At 44.3% G+C, this 27016-nt stretch overlaps 1 protein-coding gene across 1 annotated transcript in view; it reads right to left on the bottom strand.

Annotated features, from left to right (window-relative positions):
* Positions 1 to 27016, bottom strand: part of LOC115476706 (sialic acid-binding Ig-like lectin 9) — a 264554-nt gene that overhangs the window by 13971 nt on the left and 223567 nt on the right. The gene's annotated exons all lie outside the window — the stretch shown is intronic.

The following is a 27016-nucleotide window of genomic DNA, read 5'->3' as shown; positions in this document are numbered from 1 at the left end:
TACCTGCTGGTAGATGGACACAACCCACCAGTCTATGGATTGATCAGCATGATGATATGGAAATCTTCTTCTCTTCAGAACAATTAAGAGACTTTGTTAAATTAAAAAAATTAGTATCAGCTTGATATCTATGATTGAGTTATAGAATTGAAATAGGTCGGTTTATGACGTGCAAAGCGATATTCTTTAGTTAAACTATGCTTTAGTGTTATCTCCTGAACAATTAGTAAATCCTCCCCACTGTTTTGTGGTCTAAAGAAGACGTAAAAAATATAATTCCTATTAGTTAAAATTTTTGCCTTGTGATAATAAGTCTGTTTATCCTATCAAGTGTAATACTTGTAATTATTGTATATGTAAATTAATAAAAAAATAAAAATAAAAAAAGAGCAGATTTACAATCATATGAACAAGAGAGATTAGTGCAAGTATTTTAGAAAAACAGCCAAGATTTCAAAAGTTTACAATCTTTTCCATAGTTTTGTTCATCCCTAATCTCTATTGGCATTGCATTCCAAAGAGTTGGTGACACAGAACAAAACAGTTTCTTATGGGCAGAGGACAATCTAGTAACATTTTTAGTGAACCGAGTACAATGTTGAACAATTTTCTCAAATAAATAATCCAAAGAAGATTTAACGAAAATTAGGAGAGTGATAAACTAGAAAGATGCTAATGATAAATACTCCAGTTCTTCATCTGAATCATCCTCAATTAATTTAACCGATAGCCATTTTTATATATTAATAACACACCACCTCCTTTCTGAGAGTCGCTAGATCATATTTTAACCAACAGAAAATAAAGCATGCAATCTAGGTTCCTCATATTTAGACAGCCAGGTTTCTATTATAGAGGCCAATTTCAGAATCACCTACCAGATCACAGATCATTTCAAGTGTATTACATACAAACCTAGCATTTAATAATCTACAGGGTATAAGAATCTATCTGGAAAGAACATTTAGGGGGGAAATGAACAACATGGGCTACTATCAAGATGGGTTATTTTACCATAAGTCATGCTATTTTAGCACGGGGTCTCATTGCACAAAATGGAACCCTGTGCTAAAGTAGCACAACTTGTAGTAAAATAACCCATCTCAATGGTAGCCCACAATGATAACATCCTCCCTTGATCTGTGTCAAAACATTCTATGAATTATTCTCTGTCTATTCTTAAATAAATTATGCCAGTATCTATTCCAGCTTTGAATCACTGCAATCTGTTACTCTACAGTAAATTAATTAAATTATGCAGCCAGCGAGAAAAAGATCAGCAAAAAAAATCACATAAAAATAAAGCAATCTATTTAAAAACAAATAATAACATTCTTAAAAGGTCTGCTGGAACAGCCATGAATTAATTGCTTTCTTAAATAGGGATAACTCCTTGAATAGATCAAGAGGGGCATTTTCAATATAATGTCTAAATCCAACTTTGAATGTTTTGTTAAAAACATCTAAAAATCAAGGGGTGACCATGGCCATTTTCGAACCTGAAAAATCTTTTTGTTTTGAAAATGGCCATTTCCTAGACCTTTTTAGACATTTTGTGCTCAGTGCGTGTCTTGTTTGAAGATTCTCGTGAGCCCTTTGGTCCTGCTGGAGGGCGGACCAATCCCCAGACTTCACCCGCAGCGGCCACCGTTCACCAGGAGTTGAGCTCCCAGCTGCAGGCGGCCAACTGGACTTCTGGAATCGTGGTGGTTGACGGACTGACCGGTCGGAGAGAGGACAAGGACCAGAAATCGGACTGATGAGCAGCAGGCACGGATGGTCAGGAACCAACAGAGGTTGAGGCTGGCAACAAGCAGAGATGGTCAGGAGCAAGCAGAGGTCGAGGCTGGCAGTAAGCAAGGATAGTTAGGAACGAGCAGAGGTCGAGGCTGGCAGCAAGCAAGGATTGTCGGGAACTAGCAGAGGTCGAGTCCGGTCAGGTCCAGTAGTAGCAGATTCAGGAGACAACACGCAATAGCTGAGTCCTCTGAGACGAGAAGCCGAAGCAATGATTCTGAGAAACGCTGCTCCTCAAGTACCCCTCCCCATCATGGAGCCGAGCATCAGCTGGAGAGTGCGGGAGCCACAGGAGACGTCATCTGAGGAGCCTCCAGGATAGGCGCCTTGTTGGACCAGAGGCGGGGCCCCACTGTAACCTAACCACTCAGGAACTCCCAAAGTGTACCTTCGCTTCCCGGGCTCTGTGTCCGGAAGAGAAGCCGGCCACTGAACACTGGCGCCATCTTCGCCTCCGTTGACATGGGCCCAATGGCCGGCGATCGGAAACAGCGTGGCCGTGATGGCCGGCATTCAGGCGAGGAAACAAGATAGGCCGGTCAATGGCACGAGGGAAGGCGGCCAACTCCGAAGCGCGTCCTATGCGGGAGCTGAGTCACCCCGATGAGGGACGCGACAGGTCAGGGACGCGACAGTGCGTTTTTCTTTTGAGAAAATGTTCGGAAAAACAAAATCCATCCAAGGGAAAAACAGACAAAAACAGGCCACTGGGATGTATTGGGGGGGGGGGGGGGGCAGCATTCTTAGTAAAAACAGATCCAAGTTCAATAATGTATTGGGGGGGGGGCAGCATTCTTAGTAGACTGGCCATACATACATCCCAGAAAGCAGTGGAGCACCCTAAGGGGCACTGCAGTGGATTTCAGATAAAAAGTCCCAGGTACACATCTCACCATTACCCCCTTATATTGTATGGTGAGCCCTATAAAACCCACCAAAAACCTACTGGGGCCAATATTCAGAGAGATTTAAGCGAGCTGGAGAGGCTCTGACCCGCTTAAAATATCTTTTCCTACCCAATCACCGGGCAGTGCCGCTGAATATTGCCTCTGAGCAGCCCCCCAAAAAGTGGCAGGCCAGGGGGCGTGTTGGGGATGAGCCAGGACTTATGCAGGTGCCAGCGATATTCAGCTGGGGCCAGCATAAGCTTGTGAATTTAGGGCAGCTCAAAAGCTGTCCTAAATTAAACAGCTTAAGTTTATGTGGGCCCCGGTTGAATATTGGGCCTGGATGTGCATAAACCTTTTTTTTTTAAGTCCCCAATGTGTCTCAGTCCCCTCCCAACCCATGGCCACAAGCCACTCCCCCTCCTCCCAAACACCCCCTTGCCCCAACCCTTCTGTAGTTTAGGTAGGCCTCCCCTGGGCCTACCTTGATCCCTGGTGGTCTTTTCTAAATGCTCACAATTTTTCTTTGCAGTGTTTGGGTTTGTTAATTTTGTACCCTCTGTTAGATAAATATAGCCATTCCACCCTCTTTCCCTTACAAGATACATTTGACTTTGTGTTGTACTCCCTTTAAAATTTTTTAGGCTATTCTGCCTCACTTCTTAATTTGTGGACTTGTTTTAAGGTGGATTTCTTTGACTGGATTATATAAATTCTATATTAATTTATAGTTTCTATTCAAGGTATGGATACTTGATGTAAAATAGTTTTGAAAACTAACTAACTAATTAATTAACTAAATAAATAAATAAATAAGAAACAGAAGAAAGGGAGCTACACGAAACCACTGAGTGGCAAGCTGAGGAATTCAAGCCGTTGGGACCCAAACCTGGGAAAAGGGTCCTGGAAGGACCGTATTGCAACTTGGACACTTAGAGGCTTATTTTCAAAGCATTTTGGGAGGCTAAGTGCTTTGAAAATGAGCTTGTTAGTTACAAAAACAGGTGGATGAGCTGCCCGGGGAATTGCAGGAAGCAAGGAAGATTGCCCAGATGGCTGAGGAATGATATTAGAAGGCCAGCGGTGAAATCAGATGGCTGCAACAGGAGCTGGCATTCACAGTACGCCAGTGGAAGTACTCTGAGCTGCAAGGGCAACTGATGGGAACCCAGTGGAGTTATGATATGGCTCTAGCCCTAGTCCAAATGCTGGCCGGCATGAATACTGCACTACAACCACCAGGAGGAATCAGCAGCCCTGGTGAGGCAAGACTTCCCTTGGCTAAATCTGTTTGAATCTGTCCCATTAAACCATGTTTGTCTATATGTTCAGTAATTTTATTCTTTATAATAGTTTCTACCATTTTGACTGGCACTGACATTAGGCTTACCAGTCTGTTCCTTTCTGATTGACAATGGTACACCAGATAGAATAATCTTGACTACACCTCACAAATACCAAACCTCTTCACACAGAAGTAATGCACATAAGTGGCACAAAAAGAACCCATCATACTCTTCACACAGAAGTAATGCACATAAGTGGCACAAAAAGAACCCATCATACTAGACACCCATTGATAAGAATTAAATGCGAGCCCAACAAACGAGACTCATTCGTACTGATCCCGATCGGATATATATATATGCTCGCTCAGTAATAAACAAAAAAGAACTCCTGAGGTCATGGATAGAAGAACATCATCTAGGCCTAACCCTCATAACCGAGACATGGCTACGTAGTAAAGACGATCTGACAATAATTGATCTATGCCCACCTGGCTACAAAATGGTCCACCTGACATGAAATTTCAGCATACCAGATAGCAACTGGACACCTGTGGCTTGGTCAGACCACTACAAACTGACCTTCACCCTATACTGGAGAGAGACAGGAGAGGAATACAGGAAAAAACCTCAGAAATCCAATCAAGGGGAAAGATAATAGCAGAAGGCTTCTAAAGCATGGCAATAAATGAGGCATTAGATCCTCAATCAGAAGACTTCATGGCATCCTGGAATACCAGCAGCAGACTAATCCTGGACATGATAGCACCCATAAGATGCAAAAGGAAGACTGGCACTAGATCCTCCCCCTGGCTCAACCATGAGATTTCAACAGCCAAGAGATTATATAGAAAACTAGAGAGGAGATGGAACAAGGATCACACAGAAAACAACAAGGTAATCTGGAGAAAGGCAGTGAGAGCTATCCAACAAACTAGAAAAAAAATTATTATGAGCATTACATCGGCTCAGGCCAGCTACACACCAAAAAAACTATTCAGCTTAGTGTCCAGTTTACTAAACACACAAGACACAATATCACTAAATGAGGATCCCCCTCAGTGACCACTCTAGCCATATACTTTGAACACAAGATAAGTAAAATCAGATCAGATCTACCATCAACAATGATCCAAGCTGAACAATACATGAATACACTAAACAGGGAACAGGACCCCATTTGTAAGAACAGATCCACCTTCCAAACACCCACAATCAAAGAGATAAGCACCCTATTACATAAATATGCAACATCGCACTGCACACTAGATGAATGCCCAAACACCCTCATGAGAGATGCTCCCACATGGATCTTGGTCTCACTGGCAGAACACTTAACCTACATGCTTAATAACAGAAGCTTCCCAGGTAACAAAGGACAAATCATACTCACCCCACTCCTCAAGAACACTACAAACAAGAAAAATTATGTATCCAACTACAGACCAGTGGCCTCCATACCTCTTCTGGTCAAAATCATGGAAGGAATAGTCTCACAGCAAGTGATGGACTATCTATCCCACTTCTTGGTGCTCCATAAATCACAATCAGGAGGATTCAGACCACAACACAGTACAGAATCAGCACTGTTATCACTGGTGAGCGACATGAAAACAGAACTTAACAAGAGTAGCTCGGTCCTGGTCCTACAGTTCGACATGTCCAGCACGCTCGACGTGGTGGAGTACAGCATACTGACATAGCTACTAGACATAAACATAGAAGGACCAGTACTCTGCTGGTTTCATGCCTTCCTCACCAAAACATCTTACAGAGTTAAAATAAGTACATAAGTATTGCCATACTGGGACAGACCAAAGGTCCATCAAGCCCAGCAAGCTGTTTCCAACAGTGGCCCATCCAGGTCACAAACACCTGGCAAGATCCCAAAAAAAGTACTAAACATTTTATACTGCTTATCCCAGAAATAGTGGATTTTCCTCAAGTCCAATTTAATAATGGTCTATGGACTTTTCCTTTAGGAAGCCATCCAAACCTTTTTTAAACTCTGCTAAGTTAACTGCCTTTACCACATTCTCTGGCAACGAATTCCAGAGTTTAATTACATGTTGAGTGAAGAAACATTTTCTCTGATTCATTTTAAATTTACTACTTTGTAATTTCATCGCATGCCCCCTAGTCCTAGTATTTTTGGAAAGCATAAACAGACAAGCGCTTCACATCTACCCTTTCAACTCCTCTCATTATTTTATAGACCTCTATCACATCTCCCCTCAGCCGCCTTTTCTCCAAGCTGAAGAGCCCTAGTCGCTTTAGCCTTTCCTCATAGTCGTCCCATCCCCTTTATCATTTTCGTCACCCTTCTCTGCACCTTTTCTAATTCCATTATATCTTTTTTGAGATGCGACGACCAGAATTGAACACAATATTTGAGGTGTGGTCAAGTGAAGCTTTAAATGCTTTTAACTGCCACCTCTTTGGGGTCAAAGGTCTCTATACAGGTAAACAAATGAAGCTGGAACAATGACATCTTGACCATGTCTACGGGAGCATATGTTAATCAAATTCAGAGAAAAAGGAACGACCACAAAAGGTGGAGGAACCAACAATCCCTACATCAAAATAGTACAGCAAAAAGGAGTAGGATAGTCTGGCCTTTGCAATAACCAAGGGAGGCGTCTGAAAATTCAGTCTTTATTAGGAAACATCAGATGACTCGACACAGCGCCGAAACACAACTGCTGTGTTGAGTCATTTGATGGCCAGACTATCCTACTCCCTTTTGCTGTAATCAAATTCACTGTTCAGTTTGCATGTCAAGTCAAAGTGCAGCATTTTGCTTGGCATAACTAATTAAACATCCAGCAGTACAGACCATAGGGATGATGCTAACAAGATGGCTGTTCTGTCAACCATTTCAGAAATATGAAAGAAGACCACCCTGCTACCTCACTGGAGAGACCAATAAAGCTTTGGAGTCCAGAACAGTCAGGTATCCTGCAGAAAGGACCCAAAGAACTATCCTCCACGGTCCAATGGGAGGAGAGCATACAGTATCCTGCAGAGACCTGTTTCATAGGCACTGATGTTACGTTTGCAGAACATCAGAACCATTCTCTGACAAGAAAGGTTATGGGTGCCAGTGCCACTCCATTATAGGGCCATTTGACACCTGTGTGATTATCTTCTTTCAAAAGTCTTGGAAGACAGGAAGAGGGGGGTTTGGAATGGGTTGACATGGCTGCTCCACAGTTGTTATACTTCCCCCTGGGTCTCTTAGTTGTCATGTTGTAACCATTGTATTATAGGTGTTATTCAGAATGGTTACATCAAGGAGGACAAGATGGAGAGGCCAGAGGGTTATGTGCAAGCTCCTGACCCACTTTCCTCTCAGCTAGTCTCCCTCATACACACATTCTCATCTCCACTGTCTCTGAATCTAAAGGGATCTCAGTTCTGGGGACTGGGACAAGAAGCAATGTGCATCTACCAGAAACAATAACTTATGGGCCTGTGTCCTGTACCTGCACCCTGCTGGAGTCCAAGTCCACCTCCTTCTGAGAAGCTGGAACATCCAACTCCATGCTATGTGGTACATCATCTGGTTTTGCTTCAGCAGTGGCTTCTTCCTGACCTGCCCCCTCCTCAGAGGACAGAATGTCTGGCTCTAGGCTATGCAGCACATTAGCTGGCTTTTCATTAATACTTCCCTTCTAGCCTGCCCCATCATGGGAGGTCGAACTGCTTGGTTGTACTGTATGTGGTACATCATCTTCAGCAGTGGCTTCCTTCTGGCCCCCTACCCACAAAGGATCATATTTGTGGATTAATCTTGAAATTGTTGAACAGTCAACATTTTCCCCAGCCTCAGCCAGAGACCTCTGTAGCTCTTTTAAGGTAATCCTAGGCTTCATGGTGACTGTCTTCAGCAATTTCCTTAACCCACAGCTACTTACTTTAGAGGGACGGCCTGATCGAGGCAGAGTCTTTGTAGTGCCAAACTGTTTCCACTTCACAATGATAGATCTAACAGTGCCCCATGGGATATTCAAACGCATTGAAATTTTCTTATAACCTTCCCTCGATTTGTATCTTTCAATAACTTTATCCCGAAGTTCATTGGGCAACTCTGTGTTCCTCATGCTTCACCGTTACTTTACATTCACCTCATACAGCAAAAAATGGCCACAGTCTTCTCCTCCTCATGGTTCCTTAATTGCGGAATGCCACAAGGCTCACCACTATCACCCATCCTATTCATTATTCTAAAGGCACCACTAGGAAAGAAACTAGAGGCAAAAGGATTCAAGGTGCACACATATGCAGATGATATAATGATCCACACCCCTTTTATAGGTAACACCCTCAACATAAAAGACCAGATCCAATCAATGCTCAATATCAAGGAAACATGGAGGGGCATAATCGAACGGTGCCAGCCAAATGGATGGCCAGCCATCTATTTGGCCGGCGACGCAAAGAGCAGTCCGAAACCATATTATTGAAAAAGATGGCCAGCCATCTTTCGTTTCGATAATACGGTTGGGGCCAGCCAAATGTCAGAGATGGCCGGGTTTGAGATGGCCAGCATCGGTTTTCATCGATAATGGAAACTGAAGCTGGCAATCTCAAACCCGGCCAAATCCAAGGCATTTTGTCGTGAGAGGGGCCAGCATTTATAGTGCACTGGTCCCCCTCATATGCCAGGACACCAACCGGGCACCCTAGGGGGCACTGCAGTGATCTTCAAAAATTGCTCCCAGGTGCATACCTCCCTTACCTTGGGTGCTGAGCCCCCCAAATCCCCCCCAAAACCCACTTCCCACAATTGTACACCATTACCATAGCCCTTAGAGGTGAAGGGGGGCACCTACATGTGGGTACAATGGGTTTTGGGGGTTTTGGAGGGCTTAACATTTACCATCACAAGTGTAACAGGTATGGGGGGGGGGGATGGGCCTGGGTCCACCTGCCTGAAGTGCACTGCACCCACTAAATACTGCTCCAGGGACCTGCATACTGCTGTCAGGGAGCTGGGTATGACATTAGAGGCTGGAATAGAAGCTGGCAAAAAATATATATATTTTCTTTTGGGTGGGAGGGGGTTGGTGACCACTGGGGGAGTAAGGGGAGGTCATCCCCGATTCCCTCCGGTGGTCATTTGGTCAGTTGAGGCACTTTTTTGAAGCTTGGTCATGAAAAAAAAGGGACCAAGTGAAGCCGGCGAAATGCTCGTCAAGGTCAGCTTTCTTTGTTCCATTATCGGGTGAAGCCGGCCATCTCAAAGCACGCCCCCGTCCCACCTTTGCTACCCTACCGAAAAGCCCCCTTGAAGTTTGGCCGGCTCCGCAACGGAAAGCAGTTGGTGCTGGCCAAAATCGACTTTCGATTATACCAATTTGGCCAGCTTTAGGAGATCGCCGGCCATCTCCCGATTTGTGTCGGAAGATGGCCGGCGATCTCCTTCAAAAATAAGCTGGATGGGCATCCACATTCAGACTGAAGTTGAACAAAGACAAGACCATACTCCTAACAATATCTAATCCTATCTGCCCTAACATCCAAACTGACCTTGTATTCAATAATCATAAAAAGAGCTGTCAAACTTGTGAGTTCTTGTGCCAAGTGGAGCACTGCTGAGCGCGATGACATGCCCCCGTACTCTGCTTGGTGGCCGAGCAACCCCGAGGTTCATCTGCGGTGACCACCATTCTCCGGAGGTTGAGCCCCCAGGTGTGGCTGGCCGGCAGGACTTGTGCGGGAAGCTGAGGAGAGGGGCGCTGAGGAAACAGCCAGAGGGGAATGGAAGGGAATGGTCCTGGTACAAGCAATGTCCGACCAGCAGGCGAGAGCATAATCCAGGTACAAGCAAGGTTCAACAGGCAGGCAGCAGGCGAGAGAGTAATCCAGGCACAAGCAATGTCAACAGGCAGGCAGCAGGCGAAAGAGTGATCCAGGTACAAGCAAGGTTCAACAGGCAGGCAGCAGGCGAGAGAGTAATCCAGGTACAAGCAAGGTTCAACAGGCAGGCAGCAGGCGAGAGAGTAATGCAGATACGAGCAATGTCAACAGGCAGGCAGCAGGCAAAAGAGTAATCCAGGCACAAGCAAAGACAGCAATGAGGGACCAGCAGAAGAAGCAGACTACAGAGTAGTAACATCTACCAAAGTAGAAGCCGAAGCATGGAGTCCAAGGATAGATCAGCAGATAAAGTGCTGGCATCTGACATCAGCAGGAGACTAGCAGGGTGAGAGAGAGAGGCCATAGGGAGAGAGCAGGAGGAGGGCACAAGCAGTAGCCAATAAGAAAGGAGCAAGGGAAAGGGAGCACCCTGAAAGGCCACGCGGGATGACAGGGGGCGGTGCTACGCAAATGTGCAGTGCATCGTGACGCGGAGACACAAAGCAGGCAAAGGGCAGCGCTGTCCGAGGCTGGAAGCGCGCCACGCTGGTTATGACGGCACTGCAGTGGAGCCCCGCGCCGCTCGAGGACGTCGAGGTAGGGGACATGACAACAGCCTAAAGATTCTCAGAATAAAAATAGACTAACACGTGACATTTGAACTGCAAATAACAGCAGTAATCAAAAGGACGTACCACACACTATAAAAATTAAGAAGAATACACAATAAACACATTTATTTAAAAAAAACCCAAACAAACCAATCTTCAAAGACCCACACAAACCCATGTACTGGCTGAACCACCATCACTCCCTCTACTCCTACTGTACTCACAACAATTAATACTTAGAGAATGCTTGCAATAATACTGGGTAGTGAATTTCTTGGGTTAGTTACTGTCATTATCAAGCCACCCATGAACAGTCTAATTTTATACTCCCTTCTCTTTCCAGCCCCCCATACCATGGATGTTCACATTATGCTGAATTTATTCCACAAACAGCTCCATAACTAATGCAAATAACAGTGGGGACACAGAGCATTCCTATCTTGTTTCCCACTCAGATGTAAAGAAATCTGAGCTTCCCCACTTACTTTAGTTGCTGCTGCTGGTCTATTATACACCTCAGGAACCTACTCCCAAACACTGCAGAAGACTTAAAGAGGAAACTCCATATCATCCTGTCAAACAATTTCTTGATGTCCAGACCTAAAACCATTGGTACCCGCTCTGCCTTTAAGCCTTTTAAATCTAGATTCTTATGTATACTATTACGCCCCTCACTCCCCTATATAAACCCACCTTATTGCTATAAATTAATCTTAGCATCACCTTCGCCAATCATTAAACTACCTCTGCCAATATCTTCACATCTATATTTTACAAGTGAGATACACTGATATAAAACACAACTCACCAGGTCCTTCCTCTCCTTCAGAACTGTAGAAATGGATGCCTGTTTTTTCATGGCAGCTCTCCTCACCCCACACCAAATTAACAAGTTTCACTAGTGGGGTTGTCACCTCATTTTTGAACCCTTTATAAAAATGGGGCAGAAAATCCATCTAACCTGGTGCTTTATTTACTTTCAGCCTATCAATATACTCTTCTACCTCTTCTCGCCAGATTTCTAATATCTGCCGGGCTGCCTCTGTTTTCAAAGGATCCAGGGGGCATTCTGTAAGTATTTCTTTTCACCTCCTGATTTCCCCCCCCCCCCCCCCCCCTTCATATTTATTGTTATCTTGTCTCCCTATCACCTGGATCTGGGAAATATACTTTAGGGACCTCTTCTTAGTTTATCTAGTTTTTTCCCCTTTTCATAATACATTTGCTTTATCTGTTGCAATTTAAGAACTGTCACTAGTTCCTTGATCGTGAACCCTTGAGCCCAGGCCGCAAACAGGAAGGGAAGCTAGGGAAGGCCTGGGGTGGACCGAACCACAACAATACAATTAACAGACCACAGGGCACCCAGGACTCCAGGCTCCCGAGAAGAGGTGCAGAACCCCTCAAAGGATAGGGAACTAAGGACACGATCGGCCTATACAAACAGGCTAGGCAGCACCCAGCAACCGGATACGGAGCCACAAGAACCAGCTGGCCACCACAGGTATTACACGGTTGTCGCAGGAACACAGATACCAGACCAGCTTCGCCAGTCTTCACCTGCCGCCAGTCTTCACCTGCACTTAGCCACTGTCCCCCAGGAGTGGAGCCCCTGGGTTCAGGCGGCCGGCAGGACTTAGGGTTAACAGAAGCAGCAGTAGTATCAGGCAAAGCTGAACCAGACTGACAGGTAAGGCAGACCAGGCAGAACCCAGCCCTGCCGGGAAAAGAGTCCTGAGCAACAGGAGTACTAGCCAGAACACAGACTTCTAAGCACAGAACCCACACACAGAAGACACAGAGGGCAAGATGCACTAAACTAAACGAGCCTTTAACGTCACTTTAACGAACAAGTTTTTAACCCTGGCATGTACTAAAGCCCAATTTCCGACGACGGTAGCAGCAAATGAAAACGGAATGCAGATGAGCAAATTGTGTAGAAACCCTATTGAAATGAGATGCACTAAGGTTTTCCGCTTGCCCTAACGCTGGAAAACTCCGAGAAAGCTAACGAGAGGTCTGTACCTCTCTTGGGGCTGCACGGCTTCCAAAACAATGTGGAAAAAAATCGGGAGGGGGCAAAAACGCTTGTCAGGAGCGTCCTTTATGGACGGCCTTGCCCCCCCCCCCCCACCGCCTGAGGTCGCTGCTGCTCCCCCCTCCACCTGCATTAAAATCGTAACTTTTATTAGGCAGCCCCGGCCCCCTCCCTTTCTCCTTTTTCAGAAAAAACAGCTCCCGCCATCCTCCGCCCCCACCCCCCCTGAGGTCGTCGCCTCTGCTCCCCCCTCCACCGGGCCCCCCTCCGTGAAACCGACGTAGATTACTTACGTCAGACGAGGGCGGGCCCAGGAGGAACGGAGGGACGTCGGAAGAGGCAATCAGCTGTTCTTGCCCTTGCAGCACCTTCGCACAGAGGTGAGAGGCGCTGCACGGGCCCGGTTTCAGATGGAGGGGGGCCCGGTGGAGGGGGGGAGCGGCGGTGACATCAGGGGGAGCGGCTTGGGCGTGGCACAAGGGCGGAGGATAGCGGGAGCTGTTTTTTCTAAAAAAGGAGAAAGAGAGGAAGGAAGGGGGAGCAGGGATAAGCTAATAAACCACCTTATACCTACCTGAGTTTTGAAAGGGGAGAGAGGAGCTGGAGACCTGGCAGCTGATGAAAGAAGGTCCCCTTGAAGGTACTGGCTGAACTCTGTGGACTTTTGGTGGACTGTGTGTAGATAGAGCTATGTATTAAGAACAAGGTGTTTATGCTGGAAGAAGGGGGCTGGAATAAAGAGCTGCCTGATGAATATGCTGTTGTTGAGAACTGTCTAATCTACATCTAATTTTCATATTAATACAAGATAAAGAAACCAGGTTATAATTCCTGAGGAGTGCAGAGGACTGCATAGGAAGGCCTGAGGAGTGACCCAGGAACAGAGGGTGCACCCCAGAAGGACCGGCAGCAGTTGGAGGGCAGAAAAAACAAGGTCACCCTGAGTGAACAAGGGACTTAAGATCCTGAAGGTTGGTGTGTTCAGGGTGCTGGGAAGAGACCGACTGGAGTCTTGCTCAGGAGCCACAGGCCAGTGAGGCCTGTTGGAGAGAGGGAGGAGAAGCCTCATCGTAAGAATATTTTTCTCTACGATATGCTTTTTTAATAATATTCCTCAGGGAAATTGAATGGTCTACCTTGCTATAATATTGACCTGTGTCACCATTTCAATTTAATTCAATTCATTTTAGTTTAATTTATTTGGAACACACAGCCATCTTTCAGAGCAGCAGCAGGACGATAAGTCAGCAGCTAAAAATTAAGGTATGCAACCCTCAGAGATACAAAATGTCAGAGTTCTTATGGTATAAGAATGTAAGTTAAACTATGAAGTTTCATTTTCTAGGGACTTGCCTTGATACAGTTAGGTGAAACACATGTCGGCACTCTGGGTCCCAGTCTTAAAAACAACAAAGAGAGGAACATTGAAAAATTTAAGTAATCATTTCAGTCTCTTAGTCTCTCAGTCACAATTGATGGAGATAAGTGACTAAGTTGAAAAGATCAAGAGTACTTAAAAAAAGAAAAAAAGTAACAAAAATTATATTTATATAAATAAAAAACATAATATTTGAGAAAATGGATTAAAATATCAAAGGACCAATGAAGAATTGGGTATATCACCCACTTCCTATATAAGAGCATTGTCTCCTAAGGAAGCTTACCTCTGAGGGACCTCACCTACTAACTAAGTTGAGATACTAGATTTGCACACTATAGGGATTATAGTGATAGTGACCACAGTGGTATGCTGTAGTAGTAAAACTTATTCCACTTTATATGATTTTGGACATTCCAGAAAAAGGAGGACACATTGATCCAGCCCGTGTTTTGCTTCCATTGAAAGCAATGAAAGTAAAACCCAGACTGACTCAATCTGTACTCCTTTTTCTTGAGCCATATGGTAACCCTACTCCCATCCATGTCCAGCGATTACCCCTATCCTTCCCTCCCATCCATGTTCAGCGATTCTCCTCTGCCCTCCCCTCTATGTCCAACAATTCTCCTTTGCCCCCTATCCTTCCCTCCCAACCATGTCCAGCGATTCTCCTCTGCCCTCCCCTCCATGTCCAGCGATTCTCCTTTGCCCCCTATCCCCTCCTCCCATCCATGTCCAGTGACTCGCTCGCCCCAGCCTCCACCTGCCCCCGAGTTCATTGCAACCCCTGCCCCACCTGCTCGCCCTCAGCTCCATGACTTTCCGTTCCTGCCACCCTGTGTTGAAATCTTGCATTTTACTTCAAGTCACAGCGGCAGCAGTAGTGAATACAGCAGGCAGGCTCGCCTCCTCGTTTTCCTTCCCTCTCAGCCTCCCACTTTCATCTGATGTAATTTCCTTCCCGCGAGGGCGGGACGCTGAGATAAAAGGGAAGGCTGGAGGTGAGCCTGCCTGCTGTGAAAGCTGTCGCTTCGCTGCTGCGATGAGGTAAAATAAAAGATTTCAATGCAGGGCAGCATGAACGGAAAGTCAGGGAGCTGAGGGCGGGCAGGTGAGCCGGCCCTGAGAAAAAAGGTGCCGGTACGCTGTACCAGCACAAAAAAAGCACTGAGTATATAATATCACATTCATTGTCAATTTAATCATGAATTGATAATGAGTGTGACTATCGGGCAGAATCGATGAACCATTCAGGTCTTTATCTGCCATCACTTACTATGTTACTATTAATCCTCTCTGCTCCCAGGCTGATGCGCAGACCTCAGCTCTGACACAGGCATGAGCATCAGATATCACCTGACGTACTGCTGCGTGCATGTGGCGACTTCTCAGCATACAGTTCAAATGAATCAGAGACAAGTCTTACATGTACACACTAGAGTGTTCCAAGTTCCAACTTCCGTTCCTTCCATGCCTGCAGTGCTGCAGCTTGAACCCAGAGAGAGACCGAGAGACCCGACTGGAAATTTTTTTAATGTACCATTAAATTCTTACGAGACTGGGTGGGGACAGATTAAATTCTTGTGGGGATGGGTGTAACATTGCAGTGGGGATGGATGGAGGCAGGTAAGATTCCAGCAGGGATGGGTAAGATTTCTGTGCCCGTGCAACTCTCTATCTTGAATCCCTCCCATGCTATTGCTCCCTCTGTAGTTCCATTATCATTGAGGAAAAAATACTCCTTTATCACTTTTGCCACATTTTTACACACCTCTTCATTGTCTAACAGAGAGCTGTTAAGCAATCATCTTTTAGTCTCCCTCCCTCCCCCTCCACCTTTACCTCCAGTGTCATCAGGGCCGGTGCTAGGGTTTCTGGCGCCCCCCTGCAACCTATTAGTCAGTGCCCCCTACCCATCCAGCATCTCCTCTCTCTCCTTAATCTTCCCAACCCTTCCCCTCCCTCCGTCTAGCACCTTCTCTCTCCCCTCCCCTGAGTGCGAGCAACACAAACTCCTCCACTACCAAACACCTGCCCCCAGTGCTTTTTTTGTAGGAAAAAAGGTACTGGTACTCATTATCAGTAACCTTAGAGGAGGGATCACTATGGCTCTGCCCTACAATAGCCACACCCTTTTTACCAGCCATGGTGCATATAAACATGCATCATTGAAAATATTACACCAGTATAGGAGAAGAAAAATAAGTTGTGTTTTTTTTTTCATTATAAATAATTTCAGTAAACTCTTACAGCTCCAGTATACCAAAAATGACACAAACCAAATTTATTTATTTATTTGTTTCATTTGTATCCCACATTTTCCCACCTATTTGCAGGCTCAATGCGGCTTACATGGTACCGTAACGGTGTTAGCACACAGACCAGGAATTAGGAGAACAGTCTTGCCAAATCTGAAACACAATATGTTATCAAAATCTCTGAACCTAACAAACAGATCCCTCTTCAGACACTTGGCCTTGCAGTCACACATGCTGAACAGAGATAGCCCCTCTTCAAATTCTTAAAAAAATTAACCTGAAATCCTAAGAAGCTAGACTCTGCATGCATCACAATACCAGAAAAACAGAAAGAAACACATTGCTAAACACTGCAAAATAAGACAACAGATATAAACTATCCAACCAGAACCTCAACCCATACATTTACGCAGATGATGTAACGATCTACATCCCATTCAATCAAGACCTAAAAGAAATTTCCAACGACATCAACCAAAGCCTGCACATCATGCACTCTTGGGCAGATGCCTTTCAGTTAAAACTCAATGCAGAAAAAACCCAATGCCTAGTACTTACCGTGTTTCCCCGAAAATAGGACCTACCCCGAAAATAAGACCTTCTGGGGTTTTCCTGCAAATTTAAAATATAAGACATCCCCCCAAAAGTAAGACCTACCAAACTTTTTTTTTTAAGCAGGGCCGCCGAGAGCCACCCGAGGTTGCGCCCCCCCCCCCCCACCCGAGGTCGCCAGGCACCCCCCTCCGTCGCTCCCGGAACTAACCTGAAGCTCCTTTCACCTTCGCAAGTTCGGATTCGGAGCAGCAAGCAGCAGCAGGATAGACCTCTCCTTCCTTCCGTGCCCCGCCCTCGCCTGACATTATGTTACGTCAGGCGAGGGCGGGACACGGAAGGAAGGAGAGATCTGCCATGCTGCTGCTCCGAATCTGAACTTGCGAAGGTGAAGGGAGCTTCAGGTTAGTTCCGGGAGCGACGGAGGGGGGGGGGGGGGCGACCGATGTTTCCCAGAAAATAAGACATCCCCCCGAAAATAAGACCTAGCGCGTTTTAGGGAGGAAAAATAAATATAAGACAGTGTCTTATTTTCGGGGAAACATGGTACCTCTCAATACAATATGAGCAAATTCACCACCATCAACACATCAAAGATAAACCTACCTATCTCGGACACCTTGAAAATTCTTGGTGTCACCACTGATCGGCACCTAACACTTGAGAATCACGCGAAAAACACAACCAAAAAGATGTTCCAATCAATGTGGAAATTAAAAAGAGTAAGGCCATTCTTCCCGAGGACCGTCTTCCGTAATCTGGTTCAATCGTTAGTCCTCAGTCATCTAGATTACTGCAACTCACTCTACGCTGGCTGCAAGGAGAAAATACTCAAAAGACTCCAAACAGCCCAGAACACGGCAGCCAGACTCATATTTGGCAAACCAAAATATGAGAGTGCAAAACCCCTACAAGAGAAGTTACACTGGCTCCCACTCAAAGAGCTCATCACATTCAAAGTTATGTACCCTAGTACATAAAATCATCCATGGCAATGCCCCAGCATACATGTCAGACTTGATAGACCTACCATCCAGGAATGCTAAAAGATCTTCTCACACATTCCTCAATCTTCATTTCCCGAACTGCAAAGGTCTAAAGTACAAACTAATGCATGCATCAACCTTTTCTTATATGAGTGCACAGCTCTGGAACGCATTACCACGTAACCTAAAAGCAGTTCATGAACTGACCAACTTCCGGAAACTACTAAAGACCCATCTCTTCGACAAGACTTATCACAAAGACCAAGTCATGTGAAACTCACACTTATACCATGAATATAAAACAATGCCTTCTGTCTCTTACTTTTATGCATTCCATTACCATCCAACACAAACCCTGCTGTAACTCCAAATGCTTAACCTCTTCTCATTTCCACAATCCATGATGTATTGTAAGCCACATTGAGCCTGCAAAGAGGTGGGATAATGTGGGATACAAATGCAATAAATAAATAAATAAGTTCTCAAATTGGACATATTCTAAACACTAAAATGGAAATAAAATATTTTCTACCTTTGTTGTCTGGTGACTTTGTTTTTTCTGATCATGTTGGTCCCAGTCTCTGATTCTATTGCTATCTGTTCTCTTAACTCCGTTTCTAGGGCTTTCTTTCCATTTATTTCTTTACTTTCCCCCTTTCTTCTTTATTTCTTGCCCTACATCCAAATGGGCGGTTTTTTTGAATGGGCGTCCATTTGGCCGTCTTTCCCCCTCTTGCAATAATAAAAAAAAGTCTTTTTTGGCCGTGCTTCACTCAGCTGAGAGACCTGGAAGTCTGTGAGCCAATCACAACGCGTTTAGCTCAGCTAGACACACTGTGATTGGCTCACAGACGTCCAGGTCTGTGTGTGTGAGCTGCGAAGAAGTTAAAGAAGATGTTTTTTTTCTTTGCAGCTCGTTCCGGCAGGCAGGCAGTCTGAGCAACTGCCTGTGGGGTGCTAACCATGCTTTCAGGACTTTTGAAAGGCTGTGGAAAACATTCACCTCGCTTGTGGGGGATGTCCTCTAGCTCTTCAGTCTGTCAGCCAATCACACCGCATTTAGCTGTGATAAGCGTGCTGTGATTGGTTGAGAGACAGACCGGGGCATAAACAGAAAATAAACAAGGTTCCCACGAGGAGAGAAGGGCTCCAATCGTGAGCTGCGATGAAGTTGCAGGAGATGTTTCTTTTTTTTTTCTTTGCAGCTCATCCCGGCAGGCAGGCAGTCTGAGCAACTGCCTGGGGGGAGCTAACCATGCTTCTGGGACTTTTGAAAGGCTTTGAAACAGATCGGGTGAGTGTGTGTTTGAAAGGCTTTGAAACGGATCGGATGAGATTTTTTTTGTTGTTGTTGTTTTTTGAGTGAAGGACGTCCATTAAGGACATCCTTGGCATGCGCAGAGCAGCCAGCATAAAGCTTGGTTGCTCTGTGCATGCTTGACCGGCCGAGTGTTTACCGATAGAATAGAGAATGCAAGTGAGCTACAACGAGCAGCTCATTTGCATTCCCCTTCCTTAATGCATGCCCGTTCCTTACCGATTCGCTAAGGGAATCAGTAAGGGAAGGGCTCTAATGATTTTCTAGTGCATCTGGCCCTTTGTTATCCAGTCTTTGCATCTAGCTTTTTCTGTGTGACAACCTGCTTCAGAGAGAACAATTATTTTGTATTGGCTTAGTGAGATATCAATAAAGATTTTTGCACCTATATCTAAGTCTGATTGTCTCTCTTATTTCCAGCCCCTAGGCTGAAGTGTTTTCCCCTCCCCAGGGGCAAGGGACAGGGATTACACATTTTGGCGCCCTCGGATAGGACTTGATTGCCCCAACAAATGAACCCTGGGCTATTCCTGAAGCTGGTCTTTGGAGACTTACTGATAGCTCAGAGAAGGGATCCTCTGGAGCTGACAAATTGAGAAGTGGTATTGAATCATGTGGGGGAAGGCCACAGGGTGTGGTAAAGTCCACCGGCATAAAGCGGTGAGGTGTGCTGACGTCGCAGGTACACTTGAAAGTGTGCGTGTAAATAAGTTTGAAGCCGGCTGCTCTTAAGTATTGCTATGTTTTTTATTTAGATTTTGATGAGGGAAGTTAATTTTTCATTATCAACTAATTTTATTATTTATTTATTTATTGCATTTGTATCCCACATTTTCCCACCTATTTGCAGGCTCAATGTGGCTTACATAATGTTGTTAACAATGTCATTACAAGATATCATATACAGTTAATATTGTGCAGAGATTGAGTAGGGGAGAGAGAAGAAGGGAGCGAGTGATCGGGAGTTATGTAGGTGGATCTTCATAACTGAGTGGGTTGGTGAGGTGAATTAATGAGGTTGTCGGTTATCGGTTCTCATTGTAGGCTTTGTTGAAGAAGTATGTCTTCAGAGCTTTGCGAAAGATAGTTATATCGTTGATTGTTTTCAGGTCTGTAGGCAGTGCGTTCCATAACTGCGTGCTCATGTAAGAGAAGGAAGTGCCATGCATCAGCTTGTATTTTAGTCCTTTACAGCTGGGGAGGTGTAGATTGAGAAATTTGTGGGATGATCTTGTGGCGTTTCTGGGAGGTAGGTCCACGAGGTTAGACATGTATATTGGGGCATCTGTGTGAATGATTTTGTGTACAATCTTGCAGATTTTGAACGCAATTCGTTCTTTAAGTGGGAGCCAGTGAAGTTTCTCTCTTAAGGGTTTTGAGCTTTCATATTTAGTTTTTCCAAATATGAGTCTGGCGGCAGTATTCTGGGCAGTTTGGAGTTTTTTGATAGTCTGTTCTTTACAGCCAGCGTACAGTGCGTTGCAGTAGTCCAGATGACTTATTACCATTGACTGTACCAAGGTATGGAAGATGTATCTCGGGAAGAATGGTTTTACTCTTTTGAGTTTCCACATGGAGTAGAACCTCTTTTTCATCATATTTTTCACATGGGTATCAAGGATGAGGTTTCGATCTATGGTGGCTCCAAGAATTTTCAAGTTTTGAGAGAAAGGAAAAGAACAGTATGGTGTGATTATGGTGGAGAAGTTTTTTGTGTTATGTTGCGAGGTGAGTACAAGACATTGTGTTTTTTCTGCGTTAAGTTTTAGTTGGAATGCATCTGCCCATGTGTGCATTGTTTAGAGGCTTTGGTTCATTGAGGCTTTGGTTCATTGAGAGTAGGAAATGGATAGTGCATTCAAAATTGTGTGCACCAGTAATTCTTTATTGGAGAAAAAACTTGTAAATGATTTGTGGAAGCAGGAGCATGATAAGCAGTCAGTGCCTGTAATTTGCATATGTACTGTTCTTCCCTTAATGGCTCAGGATGTTAAACTGTACAATGTAAAATATCATAAATTGCTAACGTCTACCTCTTTCTTGTCCTGGTCTAAGGAGGGATTTTTACCGCCCTGTTATCTTGTAATGTTGTTGACAGCCTTGGATATTTGTGAGCATTTATTACTGTTTGAACTTTGGAATAAAGTGAGAAAAAGTGTTGGAGAGTTTATTGTACAGCTAGGGAGACTATTTGTCCAGGTTTCTTGTGATGTCACTTAGTAGGGGAAAGAGGGATATTTTTTAGTTGCAAACAGTCTGTGTTACTTGATAAAAGAGAGCTGTTTTGTGTACTAAAACATTTATTTTTTGGCATTTGATCTGGGGATAGAATAGTCATATTTTTTAAACATTCTTTTCCTTGCTTCCCAGCAGAGGTTGTCTGGCTTGAAAGCAGCAATCATTTTTTTTCTCTTTCTTTCGCTATCCTTTATAAGTATGTGTAGGTGTAAATAAGTCCAGTTTGTGCTTTCTTTCAGGGGGATATCAGCTGCCTGTATATTTAGCCATATTCTTTTGTTAATTGCCTTGTTTTAAGTTAAGTGAGAGAAACTTTACTTTGTTTGAGAGCACTAACTTTTAGCGTTATAAGAGATTCCAGAACTTTATTGTACAGAGACTTTTTCTTTGAAATAAACTGTTTTCTTGTATTGCCTTTTGCTATCTTCTTTGAGCTGTGCAAATTCGTTTTGCCCATCAATTATGTCCTGTATTGAACTTCCTCTAGGACAGTGCCCTTGATCCCGTTATGATTTTTTTCTCACTCAAGTCTTATGGGATTATTCGGCTGTCCCTATTATGGCTGATTCAATTACATTTTATATTTAAACTAGTATAAAAGGCCCGTTTCGGTAGGCAATGAAATGGGCGCTAGCAAGGTAATCCCCCCCTCAGCATCCCTCCTGTCTCCCCTGCCCCCCCCCCCCCCGCAGCCACCCATCTGGTCTCAGGACCTCCTCCCCACCAACCCTCCTCTGCCCCTGCAGCCACGCATTTGCAGCGGCCCTTCTCTCTCCCCTGCAGCCACCCATGTCCAGCGACCCTCCTCTCCCCCTGCCCCCCTGCAGCCACCCATCTGGTCTCAGGACCCCCTCCCCACCTCCCTCTTCCCTGCCCCCCCTGCAGCCATCCATGTCCAGCGACCCTCCTCTCCCCTGCAGCCACCCATGTGCAGTGACCCTCCCCTCACCATTCCCCCTCCAGCCACCCATGTCCAGTGACCCTCCCCCCTCGGCACATCACCCAAGCCCCTCCGCCCCAGTGCATCACCCAAGCCCCTACCCCCCGCCGCATCACCCAAGCCCCTACCCCCCCACCCCCCTCGGGCACCCCATCGCCACCCGCAGCCGCCAATACTAATGCTGTCCAGCTGCTGCTGCGTCTCCTGTTGAGCAGCAGCGGCCGGTACAAAAAGAAAAAAGCCAAAAAAAGATTTTAAACCTGAAACACGGCTCTGTAAACAGCCATCTGGCATTGGCTGTCGTCTCTGCAGCTGCTCCTCCTCTCCCCTCTGACATCGCTGCGCTCCTCCCCCTTGGAATCAGCTGTCAGTGACGTCACTGCGTTCTAAGCTGCCTAGCAGACCACCTCCGAGGGAGCCACGGTCCCAGGCACATTAGAACGTTGGAGGTGAGAATTATTATATAGCATTACACCACAATTGTTTTTCTTTTACAGTATATGGAATATCATTCCTTCCAACCACTTTGTGTTTCAGGGCCCGATTCACACAGCAGAGGAGGAATGTGATCTATATTTAAAATACAATACAATCTTTAATTTCCAAATTTGTTCACAAGACTTACAGACATTTATAGGCTATTTCTTGCCTGATCTAAGTAAATCTTGTAAAGGTCAGCCAAGAATGCACCTTTGTCTGTCTCATTAGGATTTGTCCTTTTTTTTAAAGTTCAATTTTATTAGATTGGGTTCAAAGTTTGTCATTAATTCTTCTGATTCTATGTACTATGTTTCATCGCTAGATAGTTTTTACATTAGCTATTAAGATTTCCTGACAGGCTCATGCCAGAATTATTTTTCCTATTATGATTCCATGTTAGAAACTTTTACACTCTTGTATTTCTGATTGCATGCTAATATTTGTGATGCAGTTTTCTTATTTCCAGATGGTTGCATTCCTCCCTGATAAACAAGAGGGACCATATCATCAACTATAGCTTGGACTCTTGCCCTAATAAGATTGGATGCAACTGATTCTACCTCTAAATTTAGTTACAAGAAATGTTTGTCTAGTGAAATATTAAATGTGTTTAATTCTTAGGTCTCATGATAGAGGTATATATATGTATGTTCTGTACCCCGGTAGCTGAGATTTCAGAGAACCAACTATCTAGGTGAGCTTTTAAATTATGCAGTTGTATAGTTCTTTTTTATGTACCTTGCATGATAGTATTTTGTGCTAGTCCAGAATCTTTATAGGCAACTGCCTAGATTGCCCTAATTTGTTTAACCCTTCTCTTTTACTGCATAAGACATATATTGTTAGCTTTCTTATTTGGGACCATTATCTAAGTGCAAACTTTCACAATTTATTGTTTTATATTACCTGAATTTGAAAACTTTTTCCCTTACCTTACAAATAGCTACTGTTTTCCTCCTTATTTCAGTAACAAGAGGGATGCTTCTAAATCGCATATCTACCATTTAGATACTCATTGTAAACAGTTCGAATGTTACATTTTTTTCTCTCACTTTCTGTGTCTTTTCTGACCCTTGTTTTCTATGAATGGAGAACCTAATTGATTACTTGGTGCCCTAATCTTCTTTGTTTTGAAAGCTATTAATTCGTTTTCTTAGGACAAGTATAGAACTTTATTTTCCTTACTCTGCATTGTCCACCCTAGGCTGCTGATGTTATTTTTATTTTTCCCTAATATGTTTTCCATAAATGAAATGTGCCCATCTCATGATTTTAAGCAGAGGCTTAAACCCAGTTACCCAATGAAATGAAATCTACCATGATAAAGATTTACAGTTATGTTTTGAATTGTAGGGAGTCAAATTGTGAAGAAGATGGATGAAAACTCCCATTCATTCTTGGGTAATTCTATGTGAAAGGTTACTGAGATGTTTGGATATTGTAAAGGTATTTGCTGCCCATGTGCAAGTTGTGTAAACTGTTTAACAGTACATATTGTAAACAATCACATGGCAGGAGTGCATGCTGGTATACTAAGTAGCATGTCTAGAAAGTACACTGTAAGTTGGTCAGGTTTGTGTAAGTGAATATATGTGGAAGTGTTTAAACAGGTCTATGTATATGAATTATGATATACTCTTTTGGGATAGGCCAGACTAGCAATTGATTTTATTCTGAATTAACTATAACTACAAATGTATAAAGCATAAAATCTGAGAACAGCATTGAGCTAATGGTATTTTGATTAGGAATTGGGCAGACATTAAGTGAATTGTTATCCTTTATGACCTGAGGCCTAAACAGGGGCCCTCATTGCCCTGCTCTGTTTAATTGATTTATTGTTTGGAGTCATTTTTTCAGGTTTGTGAAACTGTCATTTCACATTAGTTGATGCCTTACAGTGGAAGCTGGACATCACATCATTTGAACCCTGACTGTACGACCACTGCCAGCGCTTGCCTTTGCTGCATTTCTGTTAGGACTGCTGCTTCACAATTCCAGAACCAAGCCTGACCACTGCAGTCTCCTCTGTCCTCAGGATTGTCTGCCTATCACTGCAATGAACTTTAAGTGACACTTCCTGGACTGCTTTCTAGTTGTGAAACTTTTACAGTTATGGACTCTTTCTTATTTTCTTCTTCCTGTACTTAGTATTTGGTTTTCTCTGTATTGCTCTTATTTTATTATGCTGTCTCATTTATTGTCTCATGTTGTAAAAGACATGATACTAAGGTTCAAATTGTTAATGGTCCATCCATTCCTCATGAAATGCTTCCTTTACTTAATGCTACTCTTTTGTGATATCATACTCTCCTACACCTCATTTTTGTCCCAATACTTATATTTTTATTATTAATTTTACCTATTTTGTTTTTTATTAATCCTTGTGTCCTTTGTCTCTGAGCCCTTGGCATGATACTCTCTGAAGAACCCAGTCCCTCACCACCTTGTGTGTGAAAGGCCACAGGCTCTAAGCCCTTTTGGCCTTTCAAGAGGAAAATGTATATTCCTTCCTATACTAGACCTGTTATATGGTACTAGGCCTGTAAGATAGCCCTGTAGGCTCTCAGTTTTCCTAGCCTTGCTGTCTTCAGCATATTTTTGGTTTATTCCTGCAGCTGCATGTAAGTTACAGTGCTTTCTCCGGAAATGGAAATTACATGTTACATGTCAAGATGACACTTGGAAGGGACTGAGGCTATGCAGTCCATATATGGCAGAAACATATGGATATAACTTTGGTGGTGATGAGAGACTGAGGACTCTGCAAGCCCAAGATTTCCCAACAGAAATATGTGTTCAGAGAGGAAGGACATCAGCAGGCTTATTTTCGAAAGAGAAGGGCGCCCATCTTTCGACACAAATTGGAAGATGGGCGTCCTTCTTCCAGGCTCGTCCAAATCGGCATAATCGAAAGCTGATTTTGGGCATTCTCAACTGCTTTCCGTCACGGGGATGACCAAAGTTCACGGGGGCATGTCGGAAGCATAGCGAAGGCGGGACTGGGGCGTGCTTAACACATGGGCGTCCTCGGCCGATAATGGAAAAAAGAAAGGCGTCCCTGACGAACACTTGGCTGACTTTACTTGTTCCTTTTTTTTTTTATGACCAAGCCACAAAAATGTGCCCTAAATAACCAGATGACCACTGGAGGGAATCGGGGATGACCTACCCCTACTCCCCCAGTGGTCACTAACCCCCTCCCACCCTCAAAAAAAATTTTAAAAATATTTTTTACAGCCTCTATGCCAGCCTCAAATATCATACCCAGATCCATGATAGCAGTACGCACGTCCCAGTTTTAGTGAGTACTGCAGTGCACTTCAGGCAGGTGGACCCAAGCCCATCCCCCCCACCTGTTAAATTGGTGGTGGTGAATGTGAGCCCTCCAAAACCCACCACAAACCCACTGTACCCACATGTCGGTGCCCCCCTTAATCCCTAAGGGCAATGGTAGTGGTGTACAGTTGTGGGGAGTGGGGTTTGGGGGTTCAGCACACAAGGTAATGGAGCTATGCACCTGGAAGCTTTTTCTGAAGTCCACTGCAGTGCCCCCTAGGGTGCCCGGTTGGTGTCCTGGCATGTCAGGGGAACCAGTGCACTACGAATGCTGGCTCCTCCCATGACCAAATGGCTTGGATTTGGTAGTTTCTGAGATGGACGTCCTCGGTTTCCATTATCGGCAAAAATCGGCGATGACCATCTCTAGGGATGGCCTAAATGTTGAGATTTGGGCGTCCCGGACCATATTATCGAAACGAAAGATAAACTTTATTTCAAAGAAAAAAAATGTTAACCTACGCAAAATACAAACTAATGCACGTGTCAAACTTCACCTACTTGAGCACACAGTTATGGAACGCACTGCCGCGCAACATAAAAACGATTAATAAACTAACGAACTTCCGCAAACTACTGAAGACCCATCTCTTTAACAAGGCATACCACATAGATCAACCAATATGAATATACACAACTCCTCCACATATATTCAGAACTGTCTTATAATATCTGCTTGTTTTACTACTACTATGCTCTATCTTCATCATGTTGCCCAAGATCCTTCTGTAATACTAAATGTCTATTTTCTAATGTATTTCCAGTACACATGATGTATTGTAAGCCACATTGAGCCTGCAAAGAGGTGGGAAAATGTGGGATACAAATGCAATAAATAAATAAATAAATAAACACGTTACCTCAGGACAACACTGACATTGAAAACTTCCTCAATGAGTTGGACCCAACCATTGGAGAACACCCGGCTGACCAAACCTGGCTATACTTCGCCCTCCTTACCATCGAAACAGTTACCCAAGCAATTAGCAGGTTCTCCAATACTCACTATAAACTAGATACCTGTCTCAGCTACCTAATGAAATCTG

This window comes from Microcaecilia unicolor, chromosome 8, assembly GCF_901765095.1.
Source record: "Microcaecilia unicolor chromosome 8, aMicUni1.1, whole genome shotgun sequence".
NCBI lineage: Eukaryota > Metazoa > Chordata > Amphibia > Gymnophiona > Siphonopidae > Microcaecilia > Microcaecilia unicolor.
Note: the sequence above shows the minus strand (reverse complement) of the source record. Positions and strands in the feature narration are given on the sequence as shown.